The following is a 17,421-nucleotide window of genomic DNA, read 5'->3' on the forward strand; positions in this document are numbered from 1 at the left end:
AATGGTTTTCCATGAAGCATTGTGCTAGTTCATTTGCTTCTTCATAACATTTAATTTCCAATTCTTCTCTATATTGGCTGGATGTCAATAAGGTCGTGTCATCAGCAAATAATATTACTTCAGATAATTTTCTTGAATATGTCACATCATTTATGTATATTATGAATAAAATTGGACCTAGTACAGAACCTTGTGGGACACCTGATTTTGTTTCAAGTTTTTCTGAACTATAATATTTTACATTATTGTTATTATCAATAAATGGAATTTGGACTGACTGTTGCCTGTTACTAAGGTAAGATTCAAACCATTGTAGTGCAATTCCTCTTATTCATATATTGTTTAATTTTTCTAAAAGTTTTTTATGACATACCATATCGAAGGCTTTTTTTAAATCCAGAAATAGTGCCATCACATTATTATTTCCATCAAGATGAAAGGTAATGTATTTAATTACTTCAAATATAGCATTTGTGATTGATATATTCTTTTGAAATCCAAATAGATTTTTTGATAATATTTTATTTTTTTCTAGAAATGATAAAAGTCTATTCAGATATTTTCTTGAATATGTCACATCATTTATTCATTGGATGTAATATTATTTCTAGCTTTAAACTTTACTTGATTTATGTCTACGTTTCCACTCTTTTGACATATCAAAGTACTTTCAAATTTTGAAAGTTCCATCGTAGTAGCTGTGTTAAGAATTTCTACAAATTGTTTGTGGTCACATTTCTGTAAAAGCTGAGTTTTAATGTCTTTGTCATTAAGTCCACGTATGAGTTGTAGTCGTAATAGCATGTCTAATACAGATTTTCCACAAGCTTCGCAATTGAATTTACAATTAGTTGACAACCTTTTTAGTTCTGTAGCAAAGTTTGAAATAGATTCTCCTTCTTCCTGTATTCGACTAATAAATGTGTGTTGTAAAGCCAAAATACTTTTTTTAGGATCTAGAAAGTTGTCAAGCAAGGTCACAAGCTCCCCATACTCTTTATTTATAGGATTGTCTGGTGTACATAGGTCGTATAGTTTCTGATGTAGAAGAGGTGTCAAGGCATATAAAGTGTAAAAGTTTTTAACTTAGGATCATTTATACCTTTTAAAGTCATAAAAACCTCCAGTCTTCTGGCAAAATTAGAAAAGTTTTCCCTTTCATCGTAAGGAGTAAAGCTGAAATTTGAAGTAGGAAGAACTGGAATCGGTGTATTAGCTTGTAGATTTTCAGTGGTGCAACTATTTTGATTGGGAATAGAGCTATGTTGAATACTTGGCATATGAAGTAATTGGGCATCCATTAATCTTGCTTTTGTATCAATCAGCAAAAAAGGAAAAAAAAAAGTGATAATGTAGCTCGAAAGAGTATAAATTAATGGCTATTATTAATATAACAATCCTCATTAATTTATCTATAGTGGTAAAAATAGATTACACCGTTCTGGAAGTTTTCAGTCACACTGCATAGTACAGTTATGTTAAGGAATGGCATATTAAGACAAAATATAGCTAATCACACCAGCTAACGTTTATTCATGACGTTCATTGTGACTAATTGTTATAAAAATTAAATATGTTAACACATTTATATTATTAACTGATTGCTTAAATACTTTAAACTTAAAATCTTCAAATATGTATGTATGAATACTTATTATATATATTTTTTTCTCTAGACCAAAACAATTTAGCTCATTCCTGAACATTAACTCACTCCAGGCTTCACTGAATTACCTTTCAACAAAAGCCTGTAACTCTTGTGTTATAGCATCATAAAATCACATTGACATCACAACAATCCATTTAACCTTTATTAAAAATCAGAAAAACCCAAAAAGTTTTGTTTTATGAGTTTTAAATGTTATTCGTAAAACAAATAGTTAGATTTTCAGTTTAATTTCAAGTCTCATTACCTTTACTTTCTATTTCTCTTACCATCACTTTTTAATTTTGTTATTTAATAAATGTAATATCTCGGATTATTTCAATGTATATAAAAGCCACGATAAAATAAAGGAGTCGATGACATACTTTTCTTTACAACTCCTAATATGTTTTCTGTATTTTTGCAGGTGATTCAACATTTTCATGGGATATCTTGTGGTATGTTATTTTCAATTATTCATTTTATGTGTTACCTACGCAAATGGCATTTTCACATTTTTTAAAGAAACGGCCCAGACCCTGGACTTGTTACTATCTAAGTTCAACCTTTTTGTTAGATAGCAACATTAATTCATAGCCTAATGACAAATGGCATCTGCGTCTGGAAACGATCTAACTTGTAGTCAAACCAGCGACTTCAGATTTTAAGACAAGCACTAACCTCTCGGCTACCCAGACAATTATTGAAAACATTAATTACTGTAAGATTATTAAATACTATAAATAAATATCTCCAATAACACTAATAAGTGGTTTGACGGAATATTACTGTAATGTTATTCAGCCTTTAGTTGTGCATCTGTCAGCCACTGAAAATTGCTGATGGGAGCTAGCCTTATTCTATCCCTTAAAAGAATTATCTCCATGAAGAGATAAAGCTCAATAAATGTCCATGAAAAATAAGTTCTGTTTTCTCAACTTTTCTAATCTATGTCAACAGAGATCCAACACTAATCTCACCATTAATGTCACCGATATGGTCTCTTTCTAGCATATCTATCGCTTGCACGAATTAGGAAATACTAATCCCACTAAGTAGCTTACAAAAGCAAAAGTGTATGTATTGAAAAACAAAACGTGACAAATACATTTGGTTTCAAATACTATAATAACAGTGTGACAGTGGAACATAAATATCAACGAAGAAAAATTAAATGAATTTCATACTCTGTGTCAAATGAACTGTAGTTTATCGAAAGTAAATCAAATAACCGTCTTATAACACTTAAAACATGTATTTACATATATTAAAACATACAAAAACGATGGTAAGTGGTGATCTATTTTGATTGGACCCTCCAATCATTATCAGACCATATAGGCGAAACGTATTCACATATGTTTCAACATGTTTTCGCCTATTGGGTCGGATGATGATTGGAGTGTCCAATCGAAATCGATCACCACTTACCATTTTTTTTTTATATTTACCGTCTTGTGAGTAACAGTGCGTAAATATATGTTTTAAGTGTTATAAGACGTTTCTTTTATTTACTTTCCATAAATTTAATAACACGTACAATACTGATCAAGAAGTTATTTAATAATTTATCCAACAGGTTAAAACATATTCATTACAGGTCAAACAACCAACTAATCAAAAGTTTAACACGAATTTAAATTCCTAACGGAGGAGCTAGAAAATAAAACGGAGTAATTCCAGAGACGAGATGGACAATATGGGTTTGGGCTTAAGTGGTTACATTACACATGGGCTAAAAGCTCTTCACCCCAGTCCAGGCTTGCTGACCACTTAACAATACTTACACCTACCAGCCAATATTACACCAGTATCAACATTTGTCTTTATCAATGGAAATAATAATGATAAGAATAACCATGGCAGCCTAAATTAACGTGATCCATCTTGCAATTAGTATTAAGCAGACTTCTCATCCCATTGTAAATTTCGAAGCTCTTTTTTCGTGCCTAGTTCACGTACAGTTACACTGGGCGCTAGTGTCAACGAAATTTTGTTTCTATTATTTTAGGGTTAATTTCTTGATTTGTGCTTTACTGTTTACATCGGAGACGAGTTATTGTTTAGGATTATATCGTATTGTTTGGTTGAACGAGGTATTAAAGGACTGAAACAAATCGTAAACAAAGCACAATCCTTACAGTACACGCCCATCAGTACACCGTACAAAACTAACGATAAAATTTTCTTTAGCTGTTCCATAAGGATGAGAAATCTACTAAGGGAGTATTATTTTTTTCTACGAAATCTTTTCAGTACATTTTCTTCTAAAAATAATCTGCAAATTTTAGGCATATAAATAAACACACAATTATAACGAATAATTGTTGTAAAACATTGTAAATTTAAGCTTCCACTAGCCCCACCCTATATTATAATTACCTTTGTTAAAATGTAATATAAATAAAACGCTTTCAAACGTTACCTCTAAGCTCATTCCTAAATAATATACAGTATCCTTGTGTGTAATCTATTTTAGACATCTCTTATTATACGATAGGGGTTTGATGGTTAGGTTACAAGGGCTAAATAGTTTAAGACCAAGGATTACCTGACTAATCCTCATGTAATGGGTGGTTTTCCAACCCTTACTTTAAGTAATTAGTAGTTGCTCTTTGCTTCATATAGATACAACCCCCACTTAAAATCTAATTCCAGTGTTTATATCACTTATGTATAATAATCTTAAACGGACATGTTTAAGGTAGTTTACATCAATTTAAGCTCAATATTAGTACCTTTTGTTAGGTTTGTTATCTTAATGGCGTTTCACGGATTCGATTGTGTTTTAACTGCGTAAAATTTCAGATAGGGTTAGATTGAATGTTTACGTAGATATGATTTTTCGATAAGTAAACCAATCATATGATTATGCTGTATTTAATTTAGTAAAATAAAACTGATGTGTCCCTTCCAAATGTACTGGCTTATACTATATTTGTTAATTTACATATGTTCTGTTCAGTTGTTATTGTTTATATGATGATTGTGATTAAATAAAGAAAACTTGAGTTACTGCATTAAAATGTTACATTACTAAAATATCTATCAATGGTGACGAGAATAATGGAAGATTTAGAAAAAATAGCAGAAGATGTAAATAAAGTTAGGAAATTGAAATCATTGCGAAGAACAGTCAAGTTTCAGCTTGGAAATGTAAAGACGTATGTGGACAAAGGATCATTTTCTATCAATGAAATCCAAACTAGACTTGATTTGTTAGCTGAGCAAAGTATGACCTAATTCAAGACAAGATCGACTTCTATACAGAAGAAGAAGATTTAGAAAACGAGCTAACTTACAGGGAAAGTATTGAAAACATGCTGATTGATACAAAAGCAAGATTAATGGATGCCCAATTACTTCATATGCCAAGTATTCAACATAGCTCTATTCCCAATCAAAATAGTTGCACCACTGAAAATCTACAAGCTAATACACCGATTCCAGTTCTTCCTACTTCAAATTTGAGCTTTACTCCTTACGATGAAAGGGAAAACTTTTCTAATTTTGCCAGAAGACTGGAGGTTTTTATGACTTTAAAAGGTATAAATGATCCTAAGTTAAAAACGTTTACACTTTTACATGCCTTGACACCTCTTCTACATCAGAAACTATACGACCTATGTACACCAGACAATCCTATAAATAAAGAGTATGGGGAGCTTGTGACCTTGCTTGACAACTTTCTAGATCCTAAAAAAAGTATTTTGGCTTTACAACACACATTTATTAGTCGAATACAGGAAGAAGGAGAATCTATTTCAAACTTTGCTACAGAACTAAAAAGGTTGTCAACTAATTGCAAATTCAATTGCGAAGCTTGTGGAAAATCTGTATTAGACATGCTTTTACGACTGCAACTCATACGTGGACTTAATGACAAAGACATTAAAACTCAGCTTTTACAGAAATGTGACCACAAACAATTTGTAGAAATTCTTAACACAGCTACTACGATGGAACTTTCAAAATTTGAAAGTACTTTGATATGTCAAAAGAGTGGAAAAGTAGACATAAATCAAGTAAAGTTTAAAGCTAGAAATAAGATTACATCCAATGAACAAATTCACAGACCTAGAACAAAATCATACAACACAGGATCTTATACAAGTACTGGTAATAAATTTCGTGTAACAGATTTTGAGTCACTGAAAGGAAAATGCTACCGATATGGGAATATATACCATAGAGCGAATGTTTGTCCAATGATTGATGAAACCTGTAACACCTGTGGAAAGATCGGACACATTTCAAGAGTATGCCTTAGTAAACATAAAAACAGTAAAGGGCAAGTTCATTACACTGAAAATAATGACATTTCTGAAGACAATATCCATGAAATTAATTTACTGTCTGACAAAAAGAGAGATGACAAATTTCACATTGATATTAAATTGGAAGGTAAAAACGTTACTTTTGAGTTGGATACTGGAGCATCACTTACATCGATTTCATATGAAGACTACAAAAGACTAATTCCTTCCAAAAGACTTTACAAGACTGGTGTAGAGCTGCGCGCCTACACAGGGGAGATCATAAAACCTAAGGGGGTAACATACGTAAAATGTGACTATAAGGGACAGTGTTTCATGGGAAAAATCTTTGTCATTAATCAACATGTCGATAGGATTTTGGGCGTGAATGGATGAGAGAAATAAAACTAGACTGGGGAGAAATAAAATCTATACACATGAATGAAACTAGGAAGCCGGAGCTGGACTCATTACTTGCAAAATATGAAGGTTTATTTGACAAAAACATAGGGTGTATTCCAAACGTTGAAGCAAAACTTAACTTGAAGGACAACTCAAGACCTATATACATAAGGGCTAGACAGGTTCCATATGCCATAAGGACAAAAGTTGAAAATGAACTCAGCCGTCTGGAAACCCAAAAGATTATCACCAAGGTAGACAACTCGGAATGGGGAACGCCTATTGTGCCTGTCATAAAACCCAATGGTGACATTCGTATCTGCGCTGATTTTAAAGTTACTTTGAACAAAGTCGTGAAAGACGAGAAATACCCAATTCCGAGGATTGAAGACATTTTTTCTACAATGAGTGGAGGCAAATACTTCTGTTCTCTTGATATATCAAGAGAACAGAAGTATTTGCCATAAGCATTGCTTATAAGCAATGCTTATTTACATATGAAAATGGATGAAGAGAGTAGCAAAATGCAAACACTAAGTACTCATAAAGGGTTGTTCAAAGTAAATAGACTGATGTTTGGGGTTAAGGTTGCTCCTTCCCTGTGGCAAAAATTCATGGATTCCTTACTACAAGGTATGGATGGCGTACAATGTTTTTTCGACGACATTTTAGTCCAGGGGTCAACTTACGAAGAAACTCTTCTGAGATTAGAGAAGGTATTAGAAGTTCTACAGAAGCACAACTTACATTTGAATGGAGACAAATGTAAGTTTTTTGAAAAAAGTATCAAATACCTCGGGCACATTATTGATGAAAAAGGTCTACACAAAAGTCCTGAGAAAACCGTAGCGATTCAAAATGCTAGAAGACCTACAAATGTAAGTGAATTGAAGACATTTTTAGGCTTGGCCACGTACTACAGCAAATTTATACAAAACTACTCAACTAAAGTATATCCTTTGACAAGATTACTTACAAAAAATGCTAAGTTCATCTGGAGCTCTGATTGTGAAAATAGCTTTCAAAAAGTCAAAGAAGAAATAACAAGTGAACAAATTTTAACTCATTTTGACCCCAATCTGACGGTTACTCTTGCAACAGATGCATCACCTGTAGGACTCGGAGCAGTTCTTTCTCACAGACTAGGAAATGGTACAGAAAAACCTATTGCATTTGCATCACGCACTCTGACAAAAAGTGAAGTAAAATACAGTCAGATTGATAAAGAAGCTGCAGCTATTTATTTTGGACTAAAGAAATTCTTTCCATACATATATGGACGAAAGTTTGTCTTGATAACCGATCATAAACCCCTTGTGTCCATATTCGATCCTCAAAAGACATTACCTACTATGGCAGCGACTAGAATCTTCAATTACGCTCATTTTCTTTCAGGATTTGACTATACAGTTGAATTTAGAGGAACAGAAAAACACGGCAATGCAGACTTTTTGTCGAGATTTCCACATGAAAAGTCGCTTCCAAACTCAATTGATGATTATTCTGTCTTTCAAATCAACCAATTAGAAACACTCCCAGTTACAAAACAACAGATTGCAGATGAATCACTGAAGGAAGAACACCTTAAAACCATCATTCAACATTTAGAAGAAGGAAAGAGCCTTGAGAATCTTGGATACAATGATTATGAATTTACATTACAAGACGGATGTTTATTTTAAGGTAATAAGAGTTGTCGTTCCAAAAAATTTGAAATCAAAAGTACTTACAGAAATTCATTTTGGTCACTTGGGAATAGTTAAAATGAAGGCTTTAGCGAGAAGCTACTGCTATTGGCAAGGCATCGATCATGATATTGAACATCTGGCTAAGACTTGTAAACAGTGTTGTTTAAAACAAAACAAACCACCTCAAACGACTCCTCATCCATGGCAAACCCCTGATGGTCCCTGGCAAAGAATACATATAGATTTTGCTGGGCCTTGTTTTGGAAACAATTATTTTTTTATTGTCGTTGACGCTTACACAAAATGGGTCGAGGTATTTCAAACAAAAAATACTTCTTCTGAATGGTGTGTCACAAAATTAAGACGATTGTTTTCTACATTTGGAATTCCACTTACTTTAGTGTCAGATAATGGCAGACAATTTTGTGGACATACTTTTGAAACATTTTTGAAAAACTACGGTGTGTTACACAAGACAAGTGCTCCATTCCACCCTTCTTCCAACGGTCAAGCGGAGAGATTTGTCCAAACTATAAAGAAAGGTCTACAAGCCATGAAAGATGAAGGAGGGAATATGGAAATTAAGTTACAGAGATTCTTGATGCAAATGAGACAATCAAGAAACTCCACTGGATCAAATTCTTACTTCCTAATGTTTCAGAGAAATGTGAGAACGAGACTAGATTTGATGATAACAAATAAAACACCTTCAAATCAAATCAAATCAAATTAAATCAATCAAATCAAAATGCCTTTATTCTTGAGCGCTTCTCAATACAATATTGGTTTACAGAATAACTCACGTCACTAAAACTAAACATTTAAAAGTCAAATATCTAAACAAATTATGTACAAGAATAAAAAATCAACAAAAAATTACATGCCTGCTTTACAATGTATTTTAACCTTTTTTTTGAAAGCCAAGGCCGAAAGGCTTTTGATCTGATAGGGGAGGTCATTGTAAAGGGTTGGGCCAAAATAGGAGAACCCCCTCCTACCTATTTCCAAATTAACTTTTGGAAAGTGGAGGAGGGTGTCCTGCCTAGTGCCCCGTCGAGCAATTGCTCCACGTGTCACAAGTCTCTCCACCAGGTATTTTGGTTCTCTGTGAGATAATACCCGATGGATGAGACAACAAGTTTGCACTCTGCATACAGCATCGGCTGGCAACAGACCAACAGAATCCCGGAAAGAGGATATGTGTTCCCGCTTATGAAGCCCGTAGACAAAACGAACTGCGGTGTTTTGCAGCCTATTAAGTCGGTTCATATCCTCCCGGGAAATACTGTTTCCGTATGCAGGAATGCAGTAGTACATCACTGACAACACCAGAGACTGAACTAACTTCAGTTTTGCAGTCTCTGGAAGAATCGAACGGAATCCTTTTTTAGCATGATGTGCATTGTTATTGACTTTGACTACAAGTAAGTAGCCAGCTAATTTAAGTGATATAATATAAGTAAATATATATGTGAATATAAGTGGTATAAGCTAATATATCACAATATATCATCTATCATATCACTATCATAATCACACTACAATATATCACTATCACTATCATAATATATCACAAAGTGATATCCCATTTACAACGGAATATGTGTAATTAGGATTTCATCTCAATGAGCATAGTTGGCTGAAAATCTCCTCCGATTGAAGTTATTTTTTGTGGTTTGTCTGTTCACACAAATACAGCTGAATGTAATGGAAGATACTTATTTTGAAGATAGTGATATTTTGTTACTAAAAAGTTGTCAATCTAGGTCAAACCCTAAAATGTTTGTAGATATTACTGGGATCTCACTGTCCCAATATTACGGATGTCCAAGACGCTTGACCACTTGACTAGCAACAAACCCTAAAAAAAAGCTTAAAGGTCGATACAAAAGAAAACGGAGTGCAGGACAAACTTTTTTTATTCGGCTTAGATATAATTTACATATGCTAAAATTGATCAGTTCCAAAATGTTAACATATCCCTTCTTTACTTTATGTTATTTATAGTTGAAGGTGTTTCCACTACTACATTTGCAGATAGTAATTTAAAACAATGGGATAAGTTTTAAAAATTAATAACAATTGGGTGAATATTATACAGCTATTACATGCGAATCTGTAATTGGAATGCAAATATAATAACAGGTATTGGATTTCGGTTGAAATTTACAATTGTAATATGCGTACATTTGCTGTGACAAAAATGACTCATAGGCCACACGTAGTGGATGACCCAGGGTTCGGCTCTTATCAAGCAATAATTATATCCTATCATTTTGCAGAATCTAAATATGGATAATATTTAAAGACTTGGCGAATATGGTTATGACAGGAGCCGAAATCCTGGAGGATGATTCAGAGGGTATCAAAAGACTGAAATAGGAGAATAAAATACAGTGATTAACTTTAAGCCAAAACATACTTATTTCTTATTCTTTTTAGTGTGTTTAATCTACTTTAAACATAATAAGCACAATAAAATATATTACATACGAAGCCCATACATCAGTGAATATAAAGGCCCACAATAAAGGAGGATTTTGTGCTACAATAGTGGCGAACCAAGAGTTCATTTTTCAAGCAAAGCTCTACAAAAGGGTTTGATTTATTGTGGCAAAATAAACCGCCTCTGTGTATTTGACTTGCGATGAAACAAAACGATAAATATTTAAAATAAAGTTTTGTTGTTGGTGTTTTAGAGTTCATTTATAATGTATAATTTTAGAGGAGGTAGGCGATCTAAAAATAGGTATAACAATAAATTATAGTTATGTATTAAAATATTAAAGATACACGTTAATTTTTCTGAAACTTTAGTGGCAGTTATGATATCCAGATTGTAAATTCCTTAATTATAACCGATCTATTTGGGGTTTTTATTATTTTTTAAGATACAATACGTGAAAAAATCAGAGTTACCAATCAGAAAATAGCCTGAACGGTAGACGAACAGTATTTTGAAACTAAAGCAATCAATTGTAACTATCATAAAACACTTTAGCTACTTTAACAAACGTGACAAACATAATACAAATAAAAATTACATTTCAAAACAATTAACAAGCCATTTTAGTACTTTTTTCTAAAATACGAAAACCTTTTATGCCTGCCATGATTATTTTTATATTAGTTTAATTTACTAGAGAAAATACATTACTAGAATATTTTATTTAGTATTAAAACTAAAAAAAGTATTTTTTATCATTAATCAACAACTAACTAATGGACACCCAAAAGGTTTAATATGCATAACCAAAACTTATGTTTTTAATTCTTACATTTTTATTTAAAAATATAATTTTAGGAGCCTAGGTTTGACACATAATTTTACCAAAGCTGCAAAAGTCATACAAGACTTTTGCCTTGAAAGAAAAATTGGAATGCTCATGTCAACTAGATGACTAGTATAAGTTATCATATTAATATAAGGTATGAACATTTTTAAGCAGTAAATATGAAGTAATAATTCAAATGGTATATCATCATGCATAACAACAGTTATTTCAATAGCATTAACAAATCGTTTGGTGAAATATTAAAAGAAAATAAAAGATAAAAACTGTATGGAATGGGGTAATCTGTTGAAAAAACTGTAAACATTTCCTAGACAAATATTTAAAGATTGTAAAACATCTTTCGTGGTAAATGGCTGAATGTTTGTTGCCCGAGAGAGAGATTTTATAAAATGAACGTCACTAGTACACACAAACCAACGCTTTGAGTCGAGTTTTAATATTACTCCCATTCCTGTTCTATTGGATGAATGAAATATTTACTCAATTTTGAAAATAAATCTAGTCTTGTCTCTAACTGTACGACTATAAAAAATTCTAAAGTTTAATCCCTAGTACAAAAGTATTTATAAAAAGATTTTTCTTGCCTAAGTTTTACCAAACGTATGTATGTGAATGATTGGGTTAGTATAACTCATTAGTTACATTCATTATGTTTTACCACAAGTTGTATACCACATAAATTTTCCGTGACATTTATGCATGTCCTTAGTTATTCCACTGATAGATAAAATATTGCGTCTAAATTATTACAATACAAAGAGGTTAAGGGTCCTGAGTTTTTGTGTGCTTTTTAGAAACTTTGGTGGTTGTTGAAGAGCAAAAGTTCGCTAAAACAATGTCGTACTTTGCTTACGAATTGCTAAAAATATGAAAGCAGGACGAATGTAGAATGGAGTATTATGATTTTTTATGTATATTGCTAACTAAAATACGCACCTAAGTGGCGTCCCCATCTAAATGATTGATTATTGATAATTGGTAATAACTATGGTCATAGCTGAACTATCACCTGATTGTTTTCAGATTTTTAGCACTAATCTTTATAATTAATACGCTACATGAAACTTTGTCGGTTGAACTCCTCCGCCATTTCTTAACCGATTTTATCCATTGACGTCTCATTGGAAAGAGCGTGTCGAGTAGATTTGCAAACTGGCCTTACATTTATGAAAAAGTCCCTTAAGCTCTGCCCCAGTGGCTTTAAAGGTTCCCATGTTTTCCTTATGAAGAACATAATTGTTTACATTTTGATCAGCTGTATAATTTAATTGCTGTTATTTATCTTTCAATTCAACGAAACGCATTGGGTTCATTTACTGATTTTGGTTGAATAGAAATGAAATAAATGTAATTTACAATTTAAATAATCGAGAAAGCCTTGGCAATTTGATATATTTTACCTCCTATATAATGAAGAAATACAACCTACAGTATGAATATTCCCACAAAAAATGAACAAGGATGTTAGTCGAAGTGTTACTATTTTGTAGGAAACACGGACTTAACTTTATGATTATTGGCAAAGGAAAACACTCTAAGGCTGAATTAAACTGTTACGGCAAGGACATTAAATATATGTCTTATTAAAAGTCAAGAGATTTTAAAATAATATGACTACATCCAAAAATCTTTAATAAAACTTTCATTGAAGGATTTGCATTATTCACATTTAAGGGAAACAAAAAACCCATCTGAACAATATTAGGCCTTTCAATTCTGCATTTTTTCAGGTAAATTTATCCATTGAGTATACACGTATATAATTGAATATACGTGTACTCAATTATATAACATACGTTATAACAGTAACTAGCCAAATTATTGCCAATTGAAGCAAATACAATTGTGATAGAGAGGTTATGCAGAAAATCAGGCAGTTCTTAAGTAATGTAAACAAAATGTTATCGTTGTAAAAAAATTACAGAAATTTGTAAACGTACTGGCAACAATGGGTAGTACCATGCAGACTACATTATCATTGACGAAGATCAACATGGACAACCTAATGCGGCTATAAGTGGGAAATATTTGTAGAATACACTAAAAAACTATATCAGCTTTTGAAAAATGATAAAATATTTACAAGTAATGTTGATTATATGGAACTGTTAGGTACGTGATCTATGAGTTGAGTCTTTTAAACTCATCGGAAATTATGACTTTTATTAGGTTTTAAATAAGTTATTTGTTTTTAAACAACTACCGTACTTTACTTCTTTGCAATTGCTCGATTTCAAGCAACATGTACACTTGTTAAAAAATTAAAGCTGAGTCCAGATTCCAAAGGCTATCGACCATTTTCACAATATGTCATTCATATATGTTAGTCCTGACAGAAAATTATTCAAATATGTACTTATGTGCATGAATGTTATAAAATTTTACAGTATTTACTTTTTTCTGGAGTGTTTTATATACTCCCGGTTGCCAGATATCGTTTTATTTTAATATTCAACTTGGCATTAGAGAGTTTGGAGTTTAGAGGTGAAAGATAAGTGGTTATCCTTACACCTGAGACCGACGCTCACATGCCCCCCCCCCTTAACCACCCCCCTTAACCCCCCCCCCCCCGGAAACGCAACCTTATACCCTTACGGGGCTACTTCCCTCGCCCAAACAAGTTTTCACCACATTCCCTTCGATAGTCTAGAATCTTAGACAGGATAATCCATTATGGATTCACATCACGCATAACTAAAATAAATACAGGGTGGCCGAAAAGTAACTTGTACCCCCCTTAACTTTTTACCTACGACTGTTTTAAAGTAGCCGTTTCAGTTTAGTTCTTAGAATTGAAAAGTTTCACATAATAGGATAGTTTTACTAAACAACACGGGTAAAGGACCAATGAGGTTCAAAGATTGAGAGAGAATAAGTAAAATTGTAATGCTTGGAACTTCAACTGATCAGCTGTTTACCAATTTAATTGTTAACGATGGGTGCGATTAGAGATTAGTACAATGAGTCGTTGCATCACTATCAGTGGCAATGAGAGGTTATAAACGAAAACATAACCTCTCTTAGAAGTTTTGAGTAGTGATTATTAGTAGTTAAAAACCGGTAATAGGTAGTGTACGCAACTCGCGTAAATAGTGTAATCGACACTCGTAGAAGTTTTTAACGTACTCGGCAAGACTCGTACCTTAAAATTTCTACTCGTGTCGTTAACACTATCTTTACGCGATCGTTGCTTAAACTACTATAACCATTAGAGATATTTGAAATCTATTAGCGACAAGCTTCTTATATATGAAGGGCTACAATAATGATGGTGGATTTTGAAAATTTTGCCCTTACCAGTGGGGGAAGGGGGTAGCTAAAAATTTAAAAGGAAGTATAGTCGACTTTGGTATAATTTTACAGGTCTTGAAGAAACTAAACAATTGACATAAAGGAAACCAAAATCGGACCACTAATAACATAACTAAAACTACCCAAATGCAATTAACCATAAGGCTGAAATTAACTTACACCCCACGTAACTTGTTAACGATTTAAGATATTTGAAATCACATTGCCTTCTTAGATCTTAAGGGCTACAATAATGATCAACGATTGCGATGATTTACGAAGTGCGGGTAGAGGTTAGCTCAAAATTTTCGAATCGGAAGTATGTCGACTTTTATACTACTTTAAAGATCTTGATGAAACTAAACACTTGACATAAATAAAAAATAAATCGGACTCGTAAAATCAAAATGGCAGCTTACAAAAGTTATTTTAAATATCCAGCGTCTTAAACATTTTTAGCTGCCATTTTGTAACAGTGATATTTACCCAATTTAATATTACTCATAGTAATATTTCAATTGTCATTTCTATTCAGCCTAAAATATAACTTTTTTACACAGTTTCGGAATATTTGTATTATTTTCAACAAGCAAATTATGCTAGTTCACAGTTAAAATGTTCTTTAAATGACAAAACCTGTATTAACACAAACAATCATTCTGCGTGGTTGGATAGAAAATGTCAATAATCAAGCGTCAGAAATAGGAAGCTCAAACTGGTTGACCCACTGTAATATTCAAGTCTCCCATGAATACCATACTGAGCTTAGAAACCTTCCCTGGTATCTCAATTGTGTCATTTAATTGTCACTATTCCGTACAATTTTGTTTATCTTCTTACTTGTGTTTATGAAATATTAATAATTATCGTCAATAGATTAGTTTAGATTAGTACAGCGCCATCGCTACAGGGAATGTATTTTATGGCGAAGACAAGTGTTGATTGGGCGAAATGAAGCTTTGTTACTGACAACGAGCAGCTGTTTCTTACCAGGACCAATAATCTTTTACCGGTAAACTAAAAGACTTTTGCAATACTTATGACAGCTAGCCTGACCATACTACAGGACCGAATTAAACGCGGTTGGTACCAAATGAAAGATATTTTCCTGTAGATGTGCAGAATCCCTGTATAAATTAAAATAGGCTGAAAAATAAGCAGGGAAATGAATGTTAAATGAAAAAAATAACATAGGCCTTATGGGTTGCATTGTTGGTGACGAAATAACAACAAAATATGAACAGAAAATCTAAACAAATTTAAAGAAATTCCAATCACATGCTTTATTTACAGTGTGGGTTGAAAATAGAGAAGTTTGCACGATACATACTTTTGGTCAAGTTTTCGACCACGGGGCGAGCTCTCGTAAAATTGTAATTTTAATGGACAGGGACAGCTAGGTTCTATTTTGAACCACCTAAAAAATTGAGACGTTTATTTTGATCGAACCTGCGACCTTCTATACAGCATTATATCTACTCGCCTATCCATCTTATATATGATGATTCAACTGATAATATGACAGGCATAAATATTATTATGTAATTCTTTCTAGTTTTTAAACTAATAAACTTCATAGTTTGAAAATGTTTCTGTGAAAGATTGTCTTCTTTTGATTTTAAGGTAGTTTCAAACTAAGTAGTACAGTATCAACTAAATAATCGCTGTACATATTTCCAACCTAACCTTTTATTTCCACCTATCAATAACCTTCTGTTGGATCAGAAGGCGATTATCCCATCAAAATTAAACAATACTAGTGTAAATGATAAATGGTATATGTTTAAACTAAAGGTTTTAACACGTGGTGTATTTATTTATACTCGGAGAAGTGATTACATGCTTTGTTGTATGAACCAAAGAGATAATCATCCTACAATTGTTTTTTTTTTTTTTTTTTTTTTTTTTTTTTATTAGTATACTTATGCAAAAGTTTTAATGTAAAATCTAGAAATATACTTAGATCTGGATTTTGTAAAGAACCGCCGTCGTAATTTTGCTTGGACACAATCTATTGCGAGGCTGAGAACAGTTAATAACAGCTTGACAAATACTAAGGCTTTCTTGCCGTCTTAATAACAGTAGATACAAATTACTATCTTAGTTTACTTTCTCAATGAAAGCCCAACCATTTACTTTCGCTGCTGCAAGTATATTGTATATTTTTCATTTTATTGTAAAATATAATAACTATTATTTTTTGCAGTTGAAAAATATACATTGCATTACAAACGTCAATATATAAAACATTGACTTATGATACTACATGTAGACTTATTATGCTGTGATAACATATACATCTTTGACACTGAATACTGCCAGTATGACAGAAAAAGTGAAAAATATCTGACAAGGCATGTTTTAACCATGTTTAGTCATTTAAAGGAATCCTAGGGCTAAACAAAATTTATCATAACCACAATTATACACGTCATCTAATTGTAAAATCTTAAAGCGTCTTTTGGGTTATTTACAACCGTTACGGTATATGAATCGTCAACTAATTGTGAAACGTAAAGTCTTAAACTATTAAATGTTTATCAATTTGTTGGCCTAATGGTAAAACGGCGATGAAAAACAAATAATTGGCTTCCACAAAATTCTCTGAGTCTGTAAATCATGTTACGTGGTTCATTGCAGACAGTAAAGTTTGATATGGAGCAGATGGAAATAGACACAATTGTATTTTGAGAAGTTCGATATTCTCCAACATCGCATGTTAAATCCACAGTGTGCAGTGACGGGTTAAATTATTGTCAGGATTTCCATTACATTGGATTTTTACTTTTTCGCTATGTATGTTACATGCAAAGTATATAATCAGGCAATTTATATAAATTGTT

The sequence above is a fragment of the Macrosteles quadrilineatus genome, unplaced genomic scaffold (genome assembly GCF_028750875.1).
Source record: "Macrosteles quadrilineatus isolate MER2022 unplaced genomic scaffold, UCM_ALF_1.0 Scaffold_4__1_contigs__length_99947679, whole genome shotgun sequence".
Classification (NCBI taxonomy): domain Eukaryota; kingdom Metazoa; phylum Arthropoda; class Insecta; order Hemiptera; family Cicadellidae; genus Macrosteles; species Macrosteles quadrilineatus.